The sequence below is a fragment of the Peromyscus californicus genome, unplaced genomic scaffold (assembly GCF_007827085.1).
Source record: "Peromyscus californicus insignis strain IS unplaced genomic scaffold, ASM782708v3 Scaffold_23__1_contigs__length_62951481, whole genome shotgun sequence".
Lineage (NCBI taxonomy): Eukaryota > Metazoa > Chordata > Mammalia > Rodentia > Cricetidae > Peromyscus > Peromyscus californicus.
In genome coordinates, this window is record NW_026294534.1 from 57,524,718 (window position 1) to 57,538,273 (window position 13,556).

General features: G+C 43.2%; 1 protein-coding gene across 4 annotated transcripts in view; it reads right to left on the reverse strand.

The window, feature by feature from the left end:
• The window catches only part of Csgalnact1 (chondroitin sulfate N-acetylgalactosaminyltransferase 1), a 334,889-nt gene that overhangs the window by 144,156 nt on the left and 177,177 nt on the right, over window positions 1-13,556 (reverse strand). For 3 of the 4 annotated variants that reach the window (XM_052752408.1, XM_052752407.1, XM_052752409.1), the window contains one exon: window positions 10,622-10,710. The exons of the other annotated variant lie outside the window; for it this stretch is intronic. The gene's annotated coding sequence lies outside the window, so the exon portion shown is untranslated. The remainder of the gene's footprint in view (window positions 1-10,621; window positions 10,711-13,556) is intronic. 4 annotated transcript variants of the gene reach the window in all.

Consider the following 13,556-nt stretch of genomic DNA (forward strand, 5'->3'; position numbering starts at 1 on the left):
GCTGCTCCTACCTCGTCAATCCCCACTTCCACATTGGTGTCAAAGGAGTCAGTGTGTCATTATCATGTCTTTTAGAGCTGTCTGTTTCTCTTCCAACTGCCACTGTCCTACTTCAGATCCTGCTTCATGACCCCTTTTGTGACTTAGCACAACAACTTCCCAAGGTCTCCCTGTCCCTCTCACGCCTTTAATCTACCCATCAAAGTTGTGGGTCCTGCCTTCTGCCCACAAGTCTGCTCAGAACTCCTCATCGACAGAAGTCTACAGGAACTCCCAGGAGTTTGTAACGAGTGAGTGCTAAGCCTTCTTGCATAACAGTGCAGGGCCTCAGCCTACACTCAGCTCTTTCCAATCATATTCCCCCCAAACCCTAGACTGCTACTATGGTGCTCTCCTTGCCCTCTGCCAAGTTCATCTCATCAACACTCACAGCTTCACACAGGAGCTGTTTCTGAGCCTGGAAGTCCGTCTCTACCGCTCCCGGCAATGTTACATTAGCACCGTCAAATACCATAACGATCCCCCTGTCCACAAGACTTCGGTTAAACTTCAGATACAGCACCCTTTTCACTTAACGTACCTACAAATAACCTCTTAGTTTTCCTTTCCAAGACTTCTCTTTCCTCAGTCTGTCCCATCTCAGAAAAGGAAGATACTATCCACAGCCCTGCCCAGACCAGGAGAGAAATCTTCCCGATTATCTTCCTGATCTCTTGGCTATCTTCCAGCTGGAATCCTATCGGCACTGCTGATGACATCTCCTATTGCTGCAGCTGCTTCTGGGATCATGGCTGCCGACCTCTCCCACCTCCATACTTTCATTCTGCATCCCATCACCCTCTCCACACCAGAGGCGCTGGGACCCTCCCATCAGATCAGGTCACTCCTCTTGTCGAAGGACGCCACAGCCGTCCTATTCATTTGAATTTCCATATTAAGTACTATATATCTGTGACATATGGAAATACTTTAAATGTTTCAATTATATTGTGAGCATAACGAAGCATCTGTTTGAAAAAATTATCTTATCGGATAAGACCTATAAAATGAATGCATCTGAGACATTCTTCAGTCAGTCCACTCAGATTTAAATGGCCAAAGCCAATACATATATGTTCATGTCAGTTCATCCTTACATTGGACTGATTTGACATTTCTGCCTTATTTTATGCCTCACATGTAGGCAAAATACACAGCATCATTTATGGTCATATTTATAAGGAAATCTCAGAGACCATTGTGGAAGAAGAGTCAGAAGAATGTAAGAGATGCAGGATGTGGAGGGGTGTTGTGAAATGCTGCCCTCTGAACATGACATGGTTGTTGCTCGCATGAACTCAAACCTGCATGTGATCCGCGCAAAATGAATCAAGTTAAAAATCCATCACAGAACAGAGAGTGTCCCCCAAAGCCCTAACCCTAGGTGAAGAGCTGTTGACAGATGTGGAGGAAGGGGTGGTAGCATGTTTCAGCTAAGGAGTGGACATTAGCAGGGTGCCCATGCTCCAAGGGATGACCTCCACATTCATGAACATATGATCAGCACTAACTGGACTCCATGGGTTATAGAATATAAAGAGGATATGAAGTGGGGAAGGAGGGGTAGTGAGGGGATGAGGGGAGGGAGGTCATAGGGAGGATATGACCAAGATAACTGCACACTTGCATGAAGTTTTCACACAAAAATATATATAAATAAATGTTGTTTAAAAAATTCTTAATTTTTTCCATTAGCCTGAAACACACAAAACATGTATTCATTAATTCCCTGGAGCTGAGTGAGATACTGTCTCCTAGAATCCACTATTAAAATGAAAATACTTCTGGGAAGAGATAAACAAGCCATTATCCTGCTTTAATACTACAACTTAATTTACTTCATTCGCAAACAAGGTTTTGGGGAATAAATCCTGATGGGTAGAGGAGAGTGTTGGGTGCTTTTAGGGAGACAGATCTGCAACATATCATCATGCACATCACCATTAGCCAGACAAGTTGACACAGGGACATATCTTGGAAAGTACAGTGTTAATGACCTCCCAGGGCCACAGGAAAAGTGAAAAGGTGCTGGAAACATGCAGGACACACTTGACAGGGGAGTAAGGACATGACTTGTTCTGCTGGCGAGTTGTTGTCTATGGCACCCTATGCCTGAAATACAGAAATCTTGAAAGAAGAGGTTATATTTTATTCTCTAGAGGTCTCATGCCACAGTAAAGCATGCGGAACCCAGAAAGCATGCAACAATAATGACACTTGTGATTGAAATTTTTATTTAAATAAATGTTAAATAAAATGAACTGATGTGAACTTTGTATTTCAGATTTAGAGCTAGCATTTTTTAAAGTGTTCAAAATTGATCCTCAACAATACCAAGTGTTGGCAAGTTTGACAATCAACTAGAATTCACATACCTGGCTGATGGAGTCTAATTTGACATAATCAATTTGGAAAACTGTCTATCAGTGTGTCCTAAAAAGTAAGTGTCTGTCTACTCTATAACAATAACAGACATGACCACCAAAAAACATGCACATGATGTTCAGAGACGCTTTATTCAAAATAATAAAGAAAAAACTGAAGGACTAGTGAGATGGCTTAGTGGATAAGACATTTCTTTCCTTGCTACAGTGTAAACCTGATGACCTGAGTTCAACCCCCAGAATCTACGTAAAGGTCCAAAGAGAGAAATGGCTCTACAAAAGTAACCTTTGACCTCCACATGTTCACGCCCCCCATAATACGCACACACTAATACAAACTTATTAAAACTAGAAGACTGTCCATCAGTAAAGTTATGGACAATTAAATGGTAGTATATTCACTCAATGGAATGGCCCTGCAACAGAAAAGATATTTTTACTCCAGTATACACTCCAGAAAGAAGGAGTATATGTTTCATGGTGCCATTCGTGTGAAGTTCCAGAATAGACAAGATGTCCTCAGGATGCTAGTTGAGACTAGAAGGCAGAATAGTGGTTTTCTTTTGGCAAGGAGCTATAAAATATGAGAGAGAGGCAAGTAAGAAATCACTGTGGGGTGCCAAAGAAATGACTCCACAGTTAAGAGCGCCTGCTGCTCTTGCAGAAGACCAAGGATCAGTTCCCAGCACCTATGCCAGGTGCCTCACAACTGCCTGAAACACTAATTCTTGGGAATCTGATGGCCTCTTCTGACCTCCATGGGCATCTGAACTCAAGTGGTATACAAGCATACTGAGAAGTTCACACAAACTCATAAAGCAACAAACAAATCTTAAGTCGTTGTGTATGTATGTCCGTCTGTCCGTCCGTGTGTGTGTGTATGTGTGTGTGTGTGTGTGTGTGTGTGTTAGAAATTATTTCGGTATTTATTTAGATAGGGCCTTGTAATGCAGTCCATATTAGTTTCACACTAACAGTCCCCCTTGGCCTCCCAAGTGCTGTGATTTAGACATGTCCCATCATACTTGGCACTTGTATCTTGATCTATATGGAAAGCAAACATGTGCATCATATGTAAATTTTCACTGGATTGTAGGTTGAAGATTTCTGTGCTTTGTTTTCTGATACTTCATTAAAAAGGTAAAAATTTAAAAAATACTGTTTCTCAACGGCTTAATATTTGTTTTAATCACTTTAATTATGGGAAGCCAATCATCATTAAACATACTTTTGTTATTAGTTATAACTTGGACATTGGATCATCTGAAAGAATTCTTCAGCCAGTCAAATATGGATCTTACTCTACCCTACATAGTTTCTGTATCAACTGTTTGCTCCCTGGTAACATCTAAAATGAACCCATTCAAAACACAGACAAAAGAGGACAGCCAGAGGTAACAGGACCAACACAGAGATGGGTATCTACCAGGGATGCAGTGCAGTGGCAAGAGCAAGTATGTACAAGACCCTAGGTTCGATCCTTAGCCCTGCTTTTAAAAACAATAGCACCCCCATGTCTTTACATGAAAGTCCTCAGTCTGTTCCAACCAATAGCTATCACTGAGGGCTCCGTGTGGTCAATAAGACACATATAGAGATGTATCTAATTCATGGAACTCTACGGTTGATACACATTATACGCCCATTTGCTAAACCCTCTATCCTATCTGGGCCAGCCCCTAACTAGAGAGCTATCAAGCCACCACTTAAACATTACAGAAGCCAGCGGTGGGAGCTATGTGAGCAATATTACGTCAAAGTCTAAAGACAATGGAAGCAGCCAAAAATAAAGACCACCGAATCAACCACTTGCAGCTGCTACCTCTTCCTCTGGAGACTGATATGGTTAATATATCATTTGCATTAAAAGAGAGACCGAATACATTATTAATAGCTAAAGCAGAAATGAAGTTATATTTATATAAGTATCTCTAGATGAAATCTCCAGCATTTGAAAAATTCTGGCAAGTCATGTTAAATAACATTACCTCAGTTGTCACAGCCACTCTTGAAAATTAGCCAAGAACCTTTCAGAGAGCTTTAAAGAAAATCCTCAATCCTTCAGCAAAATGGAGCAAAAACCTCTGCCCTCCATGCTTGCTTCCATGAGAACCAGTATCAGAGGACCACCATCAATCTCTTAGAAGATGCCACATGACCCCTGAAGGACTTCCAAAGAAGTATGATTCATTCAAAATGTGGATTAAAACTGCCTGCCCCATTTTTACCAACAACTCACTACTGCACTTTGGATGGTCTTCAGTATGACTCTCCACACGAATGGAAATACATCTATCATACATTATAATTTTGTGTTTTATCTGACGAGCAAATTATTCACCATTAAGTGTTTTTCTTGTATTAGAAATAGCAAAATTGGCCCAGTAACCAGAAAAAAATCAGCAGCAAGAAGTTAAACACCTATTTTCCCTCAAAAATAATAATGTTTTCATAAACTTTTTTTTCACTTTCAGAGAACAGTTTCCCTACAGCTCAGCATCTCTCCTAGAAGACCTAAAAGTTTACAGAATTTCAACTTCCCAAATCGAATGAATAAAAACCTTAAAATCTACACTATCAGTTTCCTCCTTTTCTTGTCATTCTCTGTGGGTAGTCGATGAAAGAATAGGATAGTGGGCCAGACAGTGAGACTGATAGAAAAATTACAGTAGCTTTTGGAACTGGTTGGGCCAGGATATCAAAAAAGCATCAATATTCATGAGTTTCTTGGGAAAACCTGATCTGAAAAATAATTAAGGCTCAAACACCAACAAATCAGCTGAAGCTACTTGGACCAGCAGAAGAGTCACGTATGCTCTACCCATGACGAACAACCTCTCACTCAGCACACACAGTATAGTATTCCTACAGTGCTAACTTTGTTTACCCAACTGTAAATAAAATCATTGAGTATTGTGCCCTTTGGTTAGATAACATTGAAAAGGGGCTTTGGGTTTTAAAACAAAGCAAACCAGCAGAAGTAGGATTATTAAATGCTTATAGATTGTGTGGCTGGAATCTGAAATTTTCCCCTGGCCATGTTCATTTCATGAATGCTTGTTCTTCAGTGGGTGGTGCTAATTTGGGGGGCTGTAAGATCTTAGGGTTTGGGGCCTCACTTGTGGAAGGCTGGAATGGACCTTTAAAGGTTTTAGCCTGGTCCCTGCTTCCTGTTGTACTGTAGAGCCTCTAATCCATGTTCCCGACACCACAGACCACGCCAGTCTGTTGGACGCTTTCCCCTCTATAAAGGACTAAAACCTTTAAAACCATGAGGCAGAATAAAATTTTCTTTTCTTGTTCCTATCACATATTTTGGGTGCAGCAATGAAAAAGTTTGTTATGTGTGGCCATTTTTTCATCATAATAATCATTCTCAAAGAAGTAAAGGAAGCAGCGGTTCACTCTACCTCAGTAAAGGTGAATACCCTCTAAAGACATACTGGAGTACTTTTCTCTACTAAATTTCCGTGACCCTGAAAGTCACATTGAAAGAATCAGAAGACAGCATGAGGCATTTTGAGTCAAAAGCACACTTGTTTAGCCAGCTGGAATGTCACAAGATGATAACAAGGCTGAAATGACTGAACGCCAGTTTTCCACTTGGCACTGACAGGCCGTCTGAAGGATCTGTGCCCCTGGCTACAGAGCTCTGAGGCTGCCCTTTGATCTGAACGCAGGAAAGAGATGAAGTCAGCTTGGTTCACCTTCTCCTCACCCAGCACGTTAGCCTTTGCCACTTTTATCATTCAAGCACTAACCAGCTAAGCTACCAGAAAGCTAGGCAAACAGGCTGCAAGGACATGATCAAAACATCTTATGTTCCCTTTGCTCTTTGAAGAGTCCCATTGGAGGGGTTGGAAGGTGACCTTTCTTTTGTTCTGTATGAAAACTTCAGCAGGTGCCAGGACCTTCCTGCTCAACTTGAGGTCATTAGGAATCACTTAAACTTATTAAATACTCCAACCATTTTTATAGTAATATTTAGAATTCCAACTCTTCCTTCCAAGTCTAGATGGGTTTCGGACCAAGCCTTAAAGTAGGCTGAGCATCAGGATTGCCTTCAACAGCTGTTAATCCCCACAGGCTTTTGAATACTCAAGGAAAGAGGAAGGAGGAGGAGGAGGAAACAGCTCTTACTGGAGCTGATGTTATCAAAAGCTGGCAACCTGGGAGGAGGGGACTAGACCTACCTGGACTGAGTCTACCAGGTTGACCTCAGTCTGTGGGGAAGGCTTTGCCCTGGAGGAGATGGGAATGGGGGGGGGGGGCGGTTGGGGGGAAGGTGAGGGGGACGGGAGGGGGGAGAACAAGGGAATCCGTGGCTAAAATGTAGAACTGAATTGTATTGCAAAATAAATTAAAAAATAAAAATAAAAAAAATAAAAATAAATAAAAAAAAAAAAGCTGGCAACCAATTCTGTCAACCAATTCTATGGGCCCAGAGTGCTTAATGCTTGCTCCGCCCTGCGTGAGCTGCTGGATAGTAGCCTTGAAAGAGTGTCTCCATCCTGGAGATGGAGCTGGGGTGTAGCTCAGTTGTTTAGCTCTCGCCTAGCCTGTGCAAGGACCTGGATTCCATCCTTATCACTACAAAACAAAACAATCCTCTTCCAATCCAGGAGGCATCTCTCTTGCCAATCCCCAGGCCTTTGGTGAATGCAGTTTAAGGCCATGCTGTCTTAAAACCACCTCTATAGCCCTTGGAATCTGGCATCCATTTCTGGCTCCTGGGGTCTGTTGTGGAATATTAGTTTAAGATGTGTTACGTTCATTCATGCTTTGGAATGTTTGTTTAATGATGCAAAGATGTATTGCATTCTTTTATGTTCATTCGTTTAACTCTAATAACTCTGTTATTTTGCCTGTCTAAAATACCTGATTGGTCTAATAAAGAGCTGAACAGCCAATAGCTAGGCTGGAGGGGGATAGGCAGGGCTGCCAGGCAGAGAGAATAAATAGAAGGAGAAAAAGAGAAGAGGGAAGAACGAGAAAAGGAAAAGGAGAGGAGGATGCCAGGGGCCAGCTGCTGAGCCACTCACCCTGTCATGGAGTAAAAAAGAAAGAAATAGAATAAAGGTAAAAGCCCAGAGGCAAAAAGTAGATGGGATAATTTAAGAAAAGCTGGTTAGAAACAAGCCAAGCTAAGGCCAGGCATTCATAGGTAAGAATAAGCCTCCATGTATTTAGTTGGGAGCTTGGTTGCAGGGCCCCAAAGAGCAAAGAGTAAAAAAGAAAGAAAAAAACTACAGGGGTCCCTTCCACAGAGGTCAATTTACTAGACAGAGCAAAGAGAGCATGCCAGTTGCTCTCAGAGGCAGTCCATCGCTGGCACACAAACAGAAATCACTTAGTTTCACTTTCTTCACAAACACTGGCAGGGCAGGCAGACTCTGACAGGAAAGCCTCGCTCATGGCGCCAGAATCCACAGAGCAGCCATGCACAAATCTCCACCTGAACTACAAGATTCCAGCCTCTGCTTGGTTCCCCGCAATTGAGGGAGCCCAGCACAATTACATCCCCGGGAAGTCCCAGAAAGACTAAGGATAAGAGGCCAGGCTGTGTCCAGAATCTTCTCTTTACAGCCCTGCCTCTTGTCCATAGTCTGATCATTCAGAGCTTGTGGCTTATTTTCAAAACCATCTTGTCTGCCAACTCACACATGTATTGAATTTGGATCCCTGGTGAGAAATTCCATTACACCTCAGCCAGAGCAGCCCAAGAGACTCGGCTGACTGTTAAACCCAGAGGTTCTACTTTTTCCAGTAACTGTTACCCCTGGCTACACTCTGGATATCCTTTCCCCTTGGAAAGTGAAGGACCTTAATTTCAGTGCATCCAAAAATATTAATCCATATTGATAATTAAAATAGCCTGATACACACACACACACACACACACACACACACACACACACACACACACACCACTGTTACTTAAACACTCTTGTCTAACAGAAATTACACTGAATTTAACCAGGTTGCTGAGACAACGTGACAACTCACAGATTATACCCAAGACAGAGAAGTGAGTTACAGGATTCCTTTCAGATGCTATCCATCAAAAGGGTGAACTGCCATAGGAAAAATGAAACTACATCTCCATCAAAGCAAGCCATGAGAAAGAAAGAGGAATGAGAGTCTGAATGCATAATAAAATAAAGTTACAAGATACAGTGATAAAATGTAAAGTGAGGGCTGTGTTCACATATGAATTTGAAAAGAAACAATAAAAAGATAACTTTGAAGCCTCTGGGGAAATTTGAATATGGATTAGGCATTGCACGGTATGAGGAACCAATACACTTGGGAACAATAATGCTGTAATGGTTGAGAAAATAAAAGTCTTTTTCAATTAGAAATGTATACGGCCGTATTTATGTGTGAAATGGTATAATGCCTGATAATTGCCTTAAAGTAGTTCTACAAAAGTTTTTAAATAGCCAGGGATGGTGGCACATGCCTGTGCCTCCGCACTCAGGAAGACAAGCTAGGAATAGGAGGTAGGTGAAGAGCGCTTTGAGTTCAAGTCCGTCTGGGCCCCTGAAGTAAGACCCCCCACACAAATGTTTTTAACAACTGAGAGCTTGAAAGGGACAGATGAAGTAAGACTGGCAAAGTGTCAGTATTCATCGGGGCTGGGTGACAGGTTCATGGAAGTTCATTAGATTTTATTTGTGTGATGGGAAGAATTTAAGAATCAAAAGTCTTCATAAGGACCATTGACTGTATCCTGAAAACGACAAAGAAGCTTCACTCGTAAAACCTTAACTATCTGGCTGCCTAAAAGAGACCCAAATAGGCACAACATCAACAGACATGCCAATGTGGAAGTAGGAAATCTCATGGGGCCCCACCCAACCCTAGACAAAGAACTACAGGAAACTTAGGAATGCTGGGAATAGGAGAAACTGTGTTCCCCAGGGATGAGCCTCCACTTGGTATCCAATACCAACTTATCAGTCTTGAAATCACAGGTAACACTAAACAGACTGAGCAGGTTGTATTTATACATTTAGGCACATATATGTATATTACATGTAAATGTATGTTATATTTACATGTAATATACATATATAATTAAAGAAAAAGGCCTTTAATTCAAAAAGGAGCAAAGGAGTATGTGGGAAGAGTTGATGAGGAACTGGAAATGAAGAAATGAGGTATTAGATTTTAATTAAAAAATAAAGGTAATTTTTTAAGTAACTAAAAAAGAAGAAAAAAGAACCCCCGGTTCTGTGAGATGACTGAGGGATAAAGAGTGCTTCCTACCCTTTCAGAGGACCCACATTTAGTTCCAAGCACCACGTAAAGTGATTCATAACCGCCTATAATCCCAGCTCCAGGGGATCCAATGCCTTTTCTGGCTTCATAGACACCAGCAGACATATGGCATATACCCATATAGACATATTCACATAAATAAAAATAAGTTTTTCTTTTATAAAGGACCATATGTCAATGTCATGCCCATGACTGTTCACTTCTGTTTGGTAGGGATCTCAGACTAGTGAGCTAAGGGCCCAGATGGGCAGAGGGAGGTGGGCAGAGGGAGGTGGGCAGAGGGAGGTGGGCAGAGGGAGGTGGGCAGAGGGAGGTGGGCAGAAGGAGGTGGGCAGAGGGAAAAGAAGGGTACTTCTTCTTCTTCTCTGATGATGGAGAAGAGCCAAGCCTGGGGAGATCCCAACCTCAGCTGTTAGGAGTCATTTCCTTGTGACCCATTCTTTGATCAGACGGGCCACTACTCCACACGGTAAGACTGTCACTGTTTGTCCATTGGTTAACACAACTGATATGGAGAGGGACCCAGCAAGTCTTGCTGGCAGGGATCTCAATCCTGAGCGGCCACACTGTAAGTTGTGATGATCTCTTGCCACATCTGGTTGCATCTTCCAGCACACTTCCAGCTGGCAGCCAGAAGCCCCTTCACTTTGACAGAAGCATCTTCCTATCTCACCTGCTAAAGAGTGCAAGCTAGTCTGACCAAACAAGGGCAATGCAGGGGCATGTCAATGAGTGGGATGCCATCCGCGGCTCTCCCAGAGCCCATGCATTTGGGTTTTATCCTCTATCACTGGCAATCACCACAGCTTCGCTCATCAGCGTTCCTCTCCATGCTCCATCCACACTGGGGCAGGCCGGAACACACAACCTCTGAGTTGACATCCAGTTAGAGAATACACAACCGACTCACTTACCCGTGGGTTATGTGAACATCCACTTGTCCTCCATCTTTACTTAGGTCAGAAGCCTGGGACCATCCAATCTCTACTAAACTCTGCAGTTCCTGGTAGAAAAGAGAGAGGGGTAAACTTCACTCACAAAGATTGCTCTGAGAAGAAAAAGCCCATTGCCCCCTCTGTCTAGGGCTTCCTTCTATTTCTAACTAGGAAAAGTTTGGCTAAGCTTTTTTTTCCACCTAGCAATAGTTCTGGAGTTGTCACCAGCCTTGCTGAAGTGTACACCATTTCTACTCTCAGGGCTGGGGGTGCGGAATGACCTGACAGTGATGTGATGCTTCCCCAAAGACTTGACCAGATGAAGAATCACCTAGAAGACACCCCTCTGGGCATGTTCATGAGGGTGTCTCCAGAGAGGCTTCACTGGTGAGCCAAAGTCACCCTGAGTATAGACAGGACCCTGTGGGGTGGGGTCCAAGATTGAAAGAAAAAAGAAGGAAATTAAGCTATGGAGACAGTTCAGTTAAGAGTTTGCCTCTCAAGCATCATCTGATCTTTACTCCAGGGTGCTTATAAGCCCAGCTCAGGGGAGGAGGATCCCTGGGGCTCACTGGCCAGCCAGTCTAAGTAATCAGCAAGCTCCAGGAGATAGGGTGATGCCAAAGATTACCCTTTGCACACACACACACACACACACACACACACACACACACACACACACACACAAAGCAAGCTGAGCACCAGCATTCATCTCTCTCCTTCCTGACTTCAGACACAGGGTGATCAGCTGCCTCACACTCCCGCTGAGATGCCCTTCCCGCCATGATAGGCCGGTATGGTACCCTCCAACCATGAGACAAAACAAACCCTCCCTTAAACTGCTTCTTGTCAGGCATCTGGTCACAGCAACGAGAAGTTGGCAATGAGTTCGCTAAAGCAGGCAGTTAGCAGCACAGGCCATCCTGTTGTGTGTGTGGGATCAGGTTTCTGCTTTAGGCAGGGAAAACACTAAATCAAACAGAACACACCCCCACTGGATTTAAAAATGACATGGAATGGGGATGGGGCCAGGCCCTGCCACTTCCCAGACATCTGACTGAGAAACAGGAACAGTGTTTGGAGTTAAGCTGTTGTGACTTTAACTGTAAAACGAGAGAGGTGGCTGAGATGACTCCCAGCTCCTCTGGAGCACTCACAGCCAAGGGCTAAATGAAGCTGCTAGTATGGGCTCACAGCAGTTACCCAGCCCCTTGCCACAGTTCAAATGTGAAATAAAGGGCCTGGTGGAGTCCAACACCATTGGATCGTGTAGGTGTGGCTGCACAGAGCGGAGCGGCGGAAAAAATGACGCAGTGTGCTAGCTCGCTTCCACTCAGCAAAGGGCTGGTGCCTGCCTCCAGATCAGATACTGCCTTCAAGTTCAGGTGTGGGCAGCATGCAGGCAGAGGCCACCTCTGAGGCACAGTGCAACAATCAGGCCATAGATGCCTGCTAAATTGTATTTGCCTATAGGTAAATAGTTTGCCACTGGCATTTAGAGCAAGAATTTATCATATAGACTTTTTTTTTTAATGTCTCTTAACATCCCAGCCATGTTACATGAGTTGGGCCAGCATGTGGTCAGCAGCAAGGGCCGTGATAATCCAGGGCAGGAAGCACATATCACACTCAGGAGCTTCCTGAGACCCTCCCTATATTTATAAATCAGCCATCTCACCCAAGAGGGAGAAGATGTTTCTCATGCCAGTGCCTCTCACATTTAGACTGAACCACCACCTACATTCTTTATGTTATTGTTTATGTCTCTGCCTTTCAGTTAGGATCAAGCCTGTTCTTGCCAGCTTAACATGTTCTTTCTATTAAAAATTCCTAAATGGACCTTCTCTTCTGGTCTTGCAATGCCCACATAGCTTCTGGAGTGATTTAGGTATAGAAGAAGAACCTGAGCACCCAAGCATGGAGTGATTGCAACTGCATTTAGGAGAAATTATAAAGGCTCAGATTCACCCCCTCCCCATTCCTTTCTTCTATCCCCCACTGCCCACATGTCCCTCTTCTTCACTCCAGAAATGCCAGGGACACACTGACATGCTATCAGTTATCACATAAACCAAGTTCTTGCTTCTGAGCCTGAGCACGGACCATTGCTTCTAGAAAGCCCTCTCTGCTTGGATAATTCCTTCCAATCTTTAGTTCTTGGGCAACACTGCTAAGTGGACACGTTCTCTAAAACTGTTTCTCCTGGTTGCATTGTTTTCTTACTCCCTTTTATAACATCCTTTACTTCCCTCTGAAGAACTTAGGACAACCTGTAATTCCACAGAGAGGGAGGTGTACATATAGATGGAGATAAGTGATAAACAGGTCTGTATCTCTACTACAGGACAGAGATGTCCTCAGTGGTAGGGATTCTACCATTATCTCAACCTCTAGCCTATTCAGCTACAAAGAAGAAAAAGACAGCAACTAAATAAAAATATCATGATTTTAACTTGAATAGAGTTAGAATATTTCACATACCTTCCATTCCTAAAGTAAACCTTTGTTACAAACACATAATACTCCCGCATACCCTGCAGTTATGGAAAACCTTAGATTGCGTAATTCCAAACTATAATTGGAAAACTCCACTGAGTTATCCACTGAGAACAATTACAAAAGTCGGATGAAAGAGAAGGAAAAGCCGAAGCAAAAGGAGGAAGTGCTGGCTCAAGACCTCATCTTCAATCAAGACAAACGGACTTGAGGGAACGGAGGAAACACAGAGCACAGAGCTCTCCCTTTGCTTCTTGCTTCCTTCATCAATCAATTTCTACATGGCCCGTAGCTTAGGAGCCTCCCCTAGCTGAGGAGACCAAAGTGAAATTGAGGTCAGCCAGTTCAACAAGGACTTGAAGTGCTGAGGACCTAAAGGAACCCTTAGAAACAACCCGAGCCTTCGTCTCCACCTTTG